This window comes from Erpetoichthys calabaricus, chromosome 3, assembly GCF_900747795.2.
Source record: "Erpetoichthys calabaricus chromosome 3, fErpCal1.3, whole genome shotgun sequence".
NCBI classification, from domain to species: Eukaryota; Metazoa; Chordata; class Cladistia; order Polypteriformes; family Polypteridae; genus Erpetoichthys; species Erpetoichthys calabaricus.
In genome coordinates, this window is record NC_041396.2 from 21,959,399 (window position 1) to 21,971,705 (window position 12,307).

At 39.4% G+C, this 12,307-nt stretch overlaps 2 protein-coding genes and 1 long non-coding RNA gene across 7 annotated transcripts in view; 1 reads left to right on the forward strand and 2 right to left on the reverse strand.

Annotated features, from left to right (window-relative positions):
- Positions 1-12,307, forward strand: part of LOC127527034 (uncharacterized) — a 335,886-nt gene that overhangs the window by 289,425 nt on the left and 34,154 nt on the right. The window contains exon 2 of the long non-coding RNA XR_007934392.1: positions 8,075-8,249. This is a non-coding gene — a long non-coding RNA (uncharacterized LOC127527034). The remainder of the gene's footprint in view (positions 1-8,074; positions 8,250-12,307) is intronic.
- LOC114647810 (uncharacterized) overlaps positions 1-12,307 on the reverse strand; it is a 195,898-nt gene that overhangs the window by 61,703 nt on the left and 121,888 nt on the right. The window lies entirely within an intron of this gene.
- Positions 1-12,307, reverse strand: part of LOC114642197 (uncharacterized) — a 124,267-nt gene that overhangs the window by 40,058 nt on the left and 71,902 nt on the right. The window lies entirely within an intron of this gene.

Here is a 12,307-nt window from a genome sequence, read left to right on the forward strand (position 1 = left end):
TAGGAAACCATTGCAGGGCCCATAAAGCCGTCTCAGTTCATGATGTGAGTGGGTTGGGTACAGTTCGTTTTTATTTCAGTTCTAATCACAAAAACATCTTTTATTTGCACATTTTTCTCGTCATCCACTTTGTTATCTTCATAATTACCTTGTGCTGTAACTGTTTTCATAATAATTACCTCGCCTTGTAAACTTCTTTTCCCTAATAATCATCAATCTTTTCATAACAATCATTAGGACTCAAAGGTCGTACTTGCTGCCTGGCCCGGAGATGACCATCACCTGAGCATCTTTTACATTCCTCACATTCTCCCATTCCTAATTTGGAGATAATAAAAATTGGTGGCCTTTTAATTAATCAATCCTCGCCATTAAGTTGGAACCAGTATGACCCACATATGCAAAATTGAACTGTTTTATTAATAATTGTGTGTGGCACCAGTATAATGTAAGACTAAAATCATAGGCAGCTGTGTTGGTAAGCGTAGCATGCTGCTTCACTGATAAGAGCTAAGCTGCTGGAGGTGGCAGCAGGCAGGCGGCCTTGAGCAGGCAAGCGTGGTTCTTCCTGACAGCTTGGAAAAAGAAAAAATATAACCGTTTACTAATTAACCATAAAATTCTTATATTGCCCAAAGTCAGCTGATATAATATGTTTTGCTTTAACTTGACTAATTAAGATATTGGTTCATGAGGAAGCATTGACATATAGACTTAAATGCTACCTAAATATATACAGTATTGTATATACAGTACTGTGCAAAAGTTTTAGGCAGGTGTGAAAAAATGCTGTAAACAAAGAATGCTTTCAGAAATATAAATAATGATTGTGTATTGTTATCAATTTACAAAATGCAAAGTGAGCAAACAAAAGAAAAATCTAAATCAAATCAATATTTGGTGTTCCTACCTTTTGCCTTCAAACCAGCATCAATTCTTATAGGTCCACTTGCACAAAGTCAGGGATTTTGTAGGATTCTAGTCAGGTATGTGATCAACCAATTCTACCAAACAGGTGCTAATGATCATCAATGTCCCACGTAGGTTGAAACACAGTCATTAACTGAAACAGAAACAGCTGTGTAGGAGGCTTAAAACTGGGTGAGGAACTGCCAAACTCTGCTACCAAGGTGAGGTTGTGGAAGACAGTTTCATGTCATGCCAAGATTGAGCACAGCAACAAGACACAAGGTAGTTCTACTGCATCAGCAAGGTCTCTCCCAGACAAAGATTTCAAAGCAGACTGGGGTTTCAAGATGTGCTGTTCAAACTCTTTTGAAGAAGCACAAAGAAACGGGCAACGTTGAGGATCGTAGATGCAGTGGTCGGCCAAGGAAACTTAGTGCAGCAGATGAAAGACACATCAAGCTTATTACCCTTCGAAATTGGAAGATGTCCAGCAGTGCCATCAGCTCAGAACTGGCAGAAACCAGTGGGACCCAGGTACACCCATCTACTGTCTGGAGAAGTCTGGCCAGAAGTGGTCTTCATGGAAGATTTGCAGCCAAAAAGCCATACCTCCGATGTGGAAACAAGGTCAAGTGACTCAAGTATGCACGAAAACATAGGAACTGGGGTGCAGAAAAATGGCAGCAGGTGCTCTGGGCTGATGAGTCAAAATTTGAAATATTTGGCTGTAGCAGAAGGCAGTTTGTTCGTCGAAGGGCTGAAGAGCGGTACAATAATGAATGTCTGCAGGCAACAGTGAAGAATGGTGGAGGTTCCTTGAACATTTGGAGCTGCATTTCTGGAAAATGGAGTTGGAGATTTAGTCAGGATTAATGGTGTTCTCAATGCTGAGAAATACAGGCAGATACTTATCCATCATGCAGTACCATCAGGGAGGCTTATGATTGTCCCCAAATTTATTCTGCAGCAGGACAACGACCCCAAACATACAGCCAAAGTCATTAAGAACTATCTTCAGTGTAAAGAAGAACAAGAAGTCCTGGAAGTGATGGTATGGCCCCCACAGAGCCCTGATCTCAACATCATCGAGTGTGTCTGGGATTACATGAAGAGACAGAAGGATGTGAGGAAGCCTACATCCACAGAAGATCTGTGGTTAGTTCTCCAAGATGTTTGGAACAACCTACCAGCCGAGTTCCTTCAAAAACTGTGTGCAAGTGTACCTAGAAGAATTGATGCTGTTTTGAAGGCAAAGGGTGGTCACACCAAATATTGATTTGATTTAGATTTCTCTTTTGTTCATTCACTGCATTTTGTTGATTGATGAAAAGAAATGATCAACACTTCCATTTTTGAAAGCATTCTTTGTTTATAGCATTTTTTCACACCTGCCTAAAACCTTTGCACAGTACTGTACATTTTTTCATTATGTACATCATAGGAAATGCAGCTCAGGTAGTTTCCATTATCAGCCTGCAGAGCAACTCCCTCCTCCTTATCAATGTACATCTCCAGTGGTCTAAGAATATTAAACACAGGCTTTAATATGAAGAAAATATAGATAGATAGATAGATAGATAGATAGATAGATAGATAGATAGATAGATAGATAGATAGATAGATACTTTATTAATCCCAATGGGAAATTCACATATAATGTAAGTATTCATTTTAACATACTGTTCATAACAGGATATACAAATATTTAATGATTTTAAAAACCTGAAATAAATCAAATAAACTGATCAAACATTTTTTCCCATGCCCCAAGATGTTTTGCGAGGTCTGTGGGACATTACAGAGCTGTAACGGCAGAACTTTAAATCATGGTGCTGCCAGATTATTTCCAAGCTGCTTCATGCATGCGTGGTGTTATTACCTGATTAGTACTCCAGCCTTCTGACCCACATGCATTTAAAAAAATGTAAAAAAATAAAAAGCTTGTAATATTTTCATTTAAGGAGGTACATTAGCTGACCATAATGAAAATATATAACACTGTAATACATAGCAGGCGGCACGGTGGCTCAGTGGTAGCGCTGCTGCCTCGCAGTTAGGAGACCCGGGTTCGCTTCCCGGGTCCTCCCTGCGTGGAGTTTGCATGTTTTCCCCGTGTCTGCATGGGTTTCCTCCGGGCGCTCCGGTTTCCTCCCACAGTCCAAAGACATGCAGGTTAGGTTAGGATTGGCGATTCTAAATTGTCCTTGGTGTGTGGGTGTGTTTGTGTGTGTCCTGCGGTGGGTTGGCACCCTGCCCGGGATGGGTTCCTGCCTTGTGCCCAGTGTTGGCTGGGATTGGCTCCAGCAGACCCCCGTGACCCTGTGTTCGGATTCAGTGGGTTGGAAAATGGATGGACGGATGGATAGATGTAACCTTATTTTTGGCAAATATTCTGTTTAAAGATATTAAGTTTATACCTTCCAAAACAAATAAATAAAGACATGCCTTTAACTGTGAATTGGAGAAGAAAATGTGCTTTTCAACAAAAAGATTTATATAGAGATGGATTAATTAATGAGCAGTCATTTTGATCTGGACTTGCAGTTCATCCTCATTGGACCATCTAGATTTTCTCTCCAAAATGCAATTATTACACTGAAATTCAGCTAATCCATGAATAATTCTTATGATTTAATTCCTAAAATGCCCACTACTCATTTAGTCTGCCTGTTTTACTGAAAAAGTATATATATCTTTTTTTTCTAAAAAACATTTTAAAAGACAGTCAACCTTCCTGGAATAAGAACAGGTGAGATGATACAGAAGGAGCTCCTGCCCACCAATCCAGCCTCCTTTCAGACTGACATATCAGTTATTGCTCTTTGGGTCTGACCGTATTTCAGGATCTATTTACAGTAGGATGAAATTTAAAGAGAAAATCCTCTTAAAATATATTTTTTATTAATATTACTTGTACTAATTCTGAGTTTATATTAATCGCAATAACTTCTCTGTAGTTTTAAAAAAAATCCTGTGAAAAACAGAAAAGCTTAGTTTTCTACCTTATGGCGTTTTTGATTAACTATAAATCATCTCTGTTACTTGATTAACTGTGGGACTGGCGTTTGGCTCTCCTGTTTGTTCTTAGGTGCCCACATCAGTCACAAAACCTTCGGGACAATCCTAAAGGCCAGGACAGAAGAAGAGTTTGTGTACAATATAATATTTACAGAAGGGATGAGAATTTTTTTCCCTTGCTGGAAGATATTTCATTATTAAAAAACTTCATTTTTATAACATTCAACAGTAGATACAAACAGAAATTTTGGAAACACATTTCCAAAACAAAATACTGTAGAGTGTGAGCCTGAAACATTCCACATGTATTATCTAATTCAAATTTCTTCCAGAAGCCAAATGAAAAACATACAGTCAAATTTGTTCAAAAGCATTAAGAGAGTTAATAAAGCATAAGATTGATCATAAAATCAGACCCCGACTTATACGCCTGTTTGAAAATATGACACTTAATTTTTTTTTTTTTACATCTTCTTGCCTCCTCCAATCTCGCACCAGTTTCTCCGACCCATCAAATTTTGATGCAGCAGTGCAGTTACCAATTTCTTTTGCTACTTCAATGACTTTTAATTTAAAACCAGCTTCATATTTTCTTCTGATCAAACGCTCCATCGTAGATAAGGGATGTTCTTACGATAAAGGTATATGTGAGATACACAAAACAGTGCAATCGTCGCTTCAGAATAGTTTGTGCCGTGTGGTTACTCTCTCAGGTGGGCATTAGCATATCGTAATCCCTTGTACCAATAGCGTGAGTTTTCCGCATTCGACTTATACGACTGACATCATAAAATACCAGAAATTATACTGTAAAATCAAGCCCCCAGTTATCCACGAGTATATACGGTAATTTTCCATACCTCCTACACATTCCTATTCCAGAAGAATTATTGATCAGTCTTGAAGACTCAGACAAAATCTCAATGTAACAACATCTCTCAAGTCTCTTCCCTTCAAAGACCCTAGGGTACGGAGGGAAAAGTATCTTTCAATTAATATCTCAGAAAAGGAGTGGAAGGCTGCCATGCGTAGAATACATTCTAGCTCCATATACATAAAGCATTCAGTTATTCAACTTAATGAGCTGTCAAACACGTGCGATTAGGAGGCAGTCAAAAAGCTCAAAAGTGAGTGAAATATCTCGAGATGAAGGATTGTCATGTGGTACTTACCTGAACCTCTTCTCTCAACAGGAAAACCGAAGAAAAATAATCGCCACTATTTCCGGGTTCCAAAATGGCCACCATGACATCACTTCTTGCAATTGCATATGGCATCACTTCCGGCTCTCACCATGAACATCACTTCCGGTTCCTCCACAATGACACCGTTTCCGACTCCTGAATTCAGCGTCACTACATGCCAACCATTTCCTGTTCCCATAATTCACTTTTCTATATAAACGCCATTTTGTTAAAGCAATTTTGTCAACTGTTACTAAATAAGTACTCTTGATCCATTTTTGAGTCTTGTTTGCTTCATTTGTCCACATGACAATATACGGGGACAGTGCCCAAAATTTTTTTTTGTGGAATTTCCTTCCTTTATGGTAATTGTTCCACAGAGCACATTTACCTTGTTTAAGATCCAACCTGTAAACGTTGCAGTCTAGCTCTTCCTCACTGGGCAACATGTTTTGGGCCTGCACCAAATTAACCTCATTCTGGACAAAAATCTTTGAATGCATATCAGACAGCCTTGGTGTCACAGTCACTGCTGACCCCATTAACAACTGTGTTTAATAATAATAAAACATTTTATTTATACAAGGCGTCTTTCTCAGAACTCAAGGACACTGAACAAACAATAAATAAATAAAAAAAAAGACACATTATAAACAACTTAAAACATCAGAAAAAACAGAAGATATAAAAATTTAAACCAAACAAAGCCACTATAATCATAAAGAAAAAGCCATTTTAAACAGATGTGCTTTAATTTTACATTTAAAGTTTGAAAATGATTCGATATTTCTGAGCTCAGTAGGTAATGAATTCCAGAGTTTGGGAGCAGAATGTGTGAATGCTGTGCTCCCCATGGAGGTTAGATGGGTGAGAGGGACAGTCAGGTGCATGGAGGAAGAGGATCTAAGGTTACGGGAGAGAATGGCAACATGAAGAAGGTTGGACAGATATGGAGGGGCGCGGTTATGAATGGCCTTAAATGTTAATAGCAGAATTTTCAATTCAATTCGAAACTTAATCAGGAGCCGATGAAGCTGCTGCAAGACCGGAGTAATATGGTGAATAGATGAGGTTTGAGTAATGATGCGAGCTGCAGAATTCTGGACTAGCTGAAGCTTATGGAGAGATCTATTAGAGAGACCAAAAAGGAGTGAATTGCAGTAGTCCAGACGAGAAGTAACAGGATTGTGAACAGGAATGGCAATGGTATGGGGAGTGAGGGAGGGGAGGATGAGATTAATATTACGTAGGTGAAAATAAGCAGACCGGGTGATGTTATTAATGTGAGATTGGAAAGATAGAGTACTGTCAAGGATGACACCCAGACTCTTAACATGAGGTGGTGGTGAAACAATGGAGTTATCAATCACAGGAGAAAGATTATCGGCTTTGGATAATGATGATTTTGAGCCAATGGGGAGAACCTCAGTTTTGTCACTGTTTAATTTAACAAAATTCGAAGAAAGCCAGGATTTAATTTCAGCAATACAGTCAACAAGCGAGTATGGTGGAAAGGAAGAGGTGGGTTTACTAGCAAGGTAGAGGTGGGTGTCATCAGCATAACAGTGAAAATTAATGTAATGTTCACAAAAGATATTGCCAAGGGGAAGAAGGTAAATAATAAAAAGAAGAGGCCATTGGACAGAGCCCTGGGGCACACCTGAAGTAACAGCAGTGGGTTGGGATGTTCAAGTTTTAAGCTGAATGAACTGAGTGCGGCCTGAGAGGTAGGATCTGAACCAATCAAGTGGATTGTGGGTAATTGCAATCAAAGATAATCTATTAAGGAGACTGGTATGACAAATAGTATCAAAGGCAGCACTCTGATCAAGAAGGATGAGAATAGTAATTAAACCGCAGTTAGCAGCCATAAGAAGGTCATTGGTAATTTTAGCAAGTGACATTTCTGTACTGTGAAGGGGGCCAAAACCAAACTGGAACTTTTCATATAGATTATTATGAGATAAGTGGGAGTGAAGTTGAATAGCTGCTATTTTTTAAGAATTTTGGAGAAAAAGGGCAAATTAGAAATAGGGCGAAAATTATTGAAGTTAGGATCGGCACCGGGTTTTTCAGTATTGGGGATATTGCAGCAGTTTTAAAAGATGAAGGAACAGAACCAGTAGTGAGAGAAGAGAGAATTATGGCAGAAATGAGAGGGACCAAAGAGGGGAGGCAGGCTTTAACCAGAACTGTAGGGAGGGGGTCCAGCTAACAAGTAGATGACTTGGATTTGCAGATGAGATCTGAGATTTCTGAGGAAGTGGGAAGCTGGAAAGAAGAAAATGAGTGAATAGGTGAGTGTAGTTCAAAAGAAACAGAGAGAGAATCTGGACCGAGGTGCTGATGTATGCTCTGGATTTTCTCATTAAAAAAGGTCATAAGAGAATTACAGAAAGCAGTCGAATAAAAGTGAGATGGTAAAGAGTCTGGAGGTTGTGTAACATTATTAAGTAATGAAAACAAAGACTTGTTGTTACTTTTATTACAAGAAATTAACTGAGTGTAATAGTTAGATTTGGCTTGTGCTATACAGTCCTTGTAATAAAGTAAATGAGTTTTATGCATCTGTTTGTGGACAAAGAGTCCGGTTTTTTTATATAACCGTTCAGATTGCCTGCCCTTTGCTTTCAGAAGCCGAAGTTCAGGCGTAAACCAGGGGGCAGAAAAAGAAACAGATCTGGTTTTTAGCGGAGCAAGAGAATTAAGAATACCATTGAAACCAGTGTTATAATATGAGACCAATTCTTCAGGAGTGGAAAAATGATAAAAGTCCATTTGGGAATCAATTCTAGAAGACAGAGAATTTAAACTAACATTCTTAATGTTATGAAAAGATATGAGACGGGGAGCTTAGTACTAGAAAAAGTAAATTTAGCATTAAATGAAAGGAGAAAATGATCAGTTATAGTGAGTTCATCTGCTGTAAGATCGAGATGAACAACACCAGAGCAGCAGATCAGGTCCAAGATATGTCCTTTACAATGGGTGTGAACATCAGTGTGCCGCTGGTATCCAAAACTCTCCAGGCACGATAAAAAGTCTCTAGTGAGAGGGATATTGATATTGTCCAGATGTATATTAAAATCCCCCAACAGAACTATATTTGAAGTAATTGTAGATAAATGGGTAAGAAAGGTAGCAAGATCGTTCAAAAAATGAAATGTAAACAAACCCCAGGAGTTTAAGATGCCCCTTGCTCATGAGCGAGTGGATGTTCAGTAGAACGAAACTGACAATGTTGCTGTCACTTTGACAGCGGTGGTTGCCGACCGAGCTAGGCTGGCCAACACGCTGTGGTCAGCATTCCTATCCGTGTTATATGGAGGGTGCCAAGAGATGGAACAGAAGGAGTTAATTCCTTTTGAGACGTCTATTCAGAATCTCCGGCGGGACCCACGATGGATGTATCTCTGACGAGGGAGAAATATGATGTCCGGGTTGAAATGCAGCACAGACAGCAGAGGCAAAAACTGGTGGAGATGCAGTCGAAGAAGCTCAGCAGCTGAGTACTGAAGGAGGCCAGTCGCAGTTTGGATAGCGAGCGACAGAAGACACCAAACAAACATTAACCAGGTGAATATCCTACCAATACACATTGTAGGTGAGGCTAGAAGCAGCTCAGGCGTCCAAAGAACAAACCTGATAAGTTTCGAAACGGGGTTAGGCTGAAGCTAATGCATACACAGCCATGCAGAGATATCAGCAATAACGACAATATCACCATCAAAATCACCAGTCATAGCTAAAATTAATAGTCTAGTTCAGGGGTCTCCAATCACAGTCCTGGAGGGCCGCAGTGGCTGCAGGTTTTTGCTCCAACCCAATTGCTTAATAAGAAGCACTAATTGCTCAAGTAACACTTCTGCTTCACTTTAGTTGTCTCGCTCATTAAGATTTTGAATGCTTATTGCTTATTTTCATCTTAAACAGCTGTATTCATTCAGTTTTTAATGGATCCTAATTAGCAGTAACATGCAAATGACAAAAGAGACCAGCATTTCTCCATTTGGCTTGTTACCATTTACGCCAGTGTGTATTTTTCTTGCATTATTTGGTTTAATTAAATACTTGGAAGGAAAGTAAAGAGAAAAAAGTGAAGCACTGAGAATTGCTCGTCCATTTTAGCCTTCAAATCATTTGGATGATATCCTTAGATGGGGGAAGAAAGTCTAGGACAGGGGTGGGCAGATTCAGTCCTGGAGGGCCGCAGTGGCTGCAGGTTTTTGCTCCAACCCAATTGCTTAATAAGAAACCCTTATTGCTCAAGTAACACTTCAGCTTCACTTTAGTTGTCTCGCTCGTTAAGATTTTGAACCCTTATTGCTTATTTTAGTCTTAAACAGCTGTATGCTTGGTTTTTAATTGCTCCTAATTAGCAATACCATGCAAATGACAAAAGAGACCAGCATTTCTCCATTTAGCTTGTTTTCATTTACACCTGTGTGTATTTATCGTGCACTATTTGGTTTAATTAAATACTTGGAAGGAAAGTGAAGAGAAAAAAGTGAAGCACTGAGAATTACTCATCTGTTTTAGACTTCAAATCATTTGGATGATATCCTTAGAAAGGAAAATAAATCTAGGATATGAGAATGACCTGACATGGCAGAGTTAAAGCACTAGCAAGCCATGCAATTAAATAATTGACAAGGATTGGTTTTTAATTAAGCAACTGGGTTGGAACAAAAACCTGCAGCCACTGCGGCCCTTCAGGACTGTGATTGGAGACCCCTGGTCTAGTTACCGGCGAGCAGTGGCGACAAGTTACGCCAGCGTTCACTCAAACCGGAAGTCAATGACATCATTCTTCTTCTTCTTCTTCTTCTTCTTCTTCTTCTTCTTCTTCTTCTTCTTCTTCTTCTTCTTCTCTCTATCGCCTCCAACTCCTCCCTGGCAAGCTCTATCAACTTCCATCCGACTCCAGCTCCCTTGCTGGAGTGAGGCGACCTCTTTTATACCTCCCCCGGATGTGCTCCAGGTGCTTCCTGATCTTCTCCCAGCAGCACTTCCTGGTGTGGAGGAAGTACTGCCTTCCAGGGATCCATAAGTATCCGGGCCTCTCAAAGGACCAAAGGCCTCAACCAGGATGAGCTTCCAAGCTCTGGTCCTGTGGTCTCTATGCAGACTAGGGAGACTGTCCTCCCATGGTCCTCTCCTGGACCATCCAGGCGAACCGGCTGGGCAGGACTCCCAGCCATCTGCCACACCTGGTTTGGCTGCATTTCCCTACATGATCAAGGGTGTCCTCATGTCCCAGCTTCTCTGAAATCTTGCTCAGTATCTGATCAGAAAGTTCTCAGTGGATTGTGTAGAGGATTCTCGGGATGCAGTTTCCAGCCCTGGAGGACATTTATAGTACACACTGCCTAAGGAAAGCCTCCAGCATCAGCTTGTATTCTGCCATTTGCACTATATGTACATGTTTATTATAATTATGCTTTCTTATTGCATATTTTCATTATTGTATTATTATTATTATTGTTATTTTATCATTTTAAAGGAAAATAAGTTTATGAAGAATTTGCATATTCAATATCATTGTACCATACAATGACAATAAAGGAGTTCAGTTCAATTCAATAGTGTTAGTATTTACAGATGATGATGACTGACATCTAAGTTGATTTAGATTTCCAAGAGCTATCCTCTTAGAGCTGTGTGCTGCTGAAATACTAGGATATATACTTGATATCATTTGTATGATAACATCCATTAAAGTACAGTATATGCATAACATTTTACAGATAAATAGTTAACTTCATTTAAATAATGTATACTGTTAATAATTAAACATGTGATGGAGCGGTGGCACAGCGGTACCGATGACCTGGCGATGGGGTATCCAGGGATTGTTTCTGCGTTGCGCTATAATTTTCTTATTTTTTTATTCTTTTTTGGGAACTGGCACAACCCCATATAGATGGAATAATTCAACATGTATAACTTAGATTTTTCAATGTTCCATAAAAATTTAGAAGAATCAGCATTCTAAGCTTACAGCTGGTTTTACTTTTATTACAGAGCTCATTGTGTGGCATTTGGTTACGTGGAGAAAAAACATGGAAGGACAGGAATTGGTGGTTGGTACATTTGACAGACACAGTTCTGCTGCATTAAATGATTCCATTCAGGGCCACTTGTGTGTTCCAGCAAGAATCTTGCAGGAGGCAGAAACAATCCCTGGGCTCGTTTGGCTGGCAGAAACAGGCACCCAAGGACAATTGGCATCACAAGCAACTGTCTCATACGATGATGCGGACACTTTTACCATCATGTGGTTATTGCGAAGCTCTCATGCCAACTCCATAATAAGCTGCCTTCTTTCTAGCCCAAGCATTGCGAATTCAAAATTCAGGGAGGTTAAGTGCTTCCAATTCAAGTAGGTTATAAAAAACAGCAGCAGGCCACCTGCAGCTCCTTCCTTATATTGTGTAGAGCATTGCCAGCTTGTCAGTCACATCCACTTCTACATACAGAAGTCATAAATATAAAAAGGTGAGTTTTTATGTTTATTTCCAAAAGTGAGCTGTTTAAATCATATAGAGAACTAAATGCCTTGGTGCAATTGTAGTCTGTCACTTTGTTTAGTTCCCTTCTCTAGAACTTGATCTTTATTGGCATATAACAGAGTTGCTAAGACTTTCTCTTGGTCTTACATCCATACACAAACAAGGTACATGGAATTAAACAGCACAATAAACAGTAAATGATGCCATCACATTATTTATAGTAATCAGAAATATGTAACACAGTAAGGTAAAGCAGCATTGCACTCCTGCTCAGTAATATACGAGGTAAGTCCTATATAAAACAAAACAACTTATACTGCATGAAGGAGAAATAAAATTAGGAAATAACAGAAAAAGAGAATGCAGATGCAAAGAAACCGTTTTATGCCTACTAGGAGTACTTCTTGCCATTAGTAACCAGTAATGTTTCCTTGATGGTAGTAAAAGAGACAATTGACTGCTTGAATGTAATCTTTACTTATTTTTCCAGCATGTTGCCTAGGTCTTGATGTTTACAGGACCTAAGTGGAGTCCAGTTTCAGGCCTACAATCTTTTCTGCTGTCGGAATAACGCACTGTAGCTTACGTTGCAAGTGAGCAGATGCATTTCCATACCAGACTGTTATTGAGAAAGTGAGGAGACTTTCAATAACTGCTCCATAAAACTGCACCAGCAATGGTTGG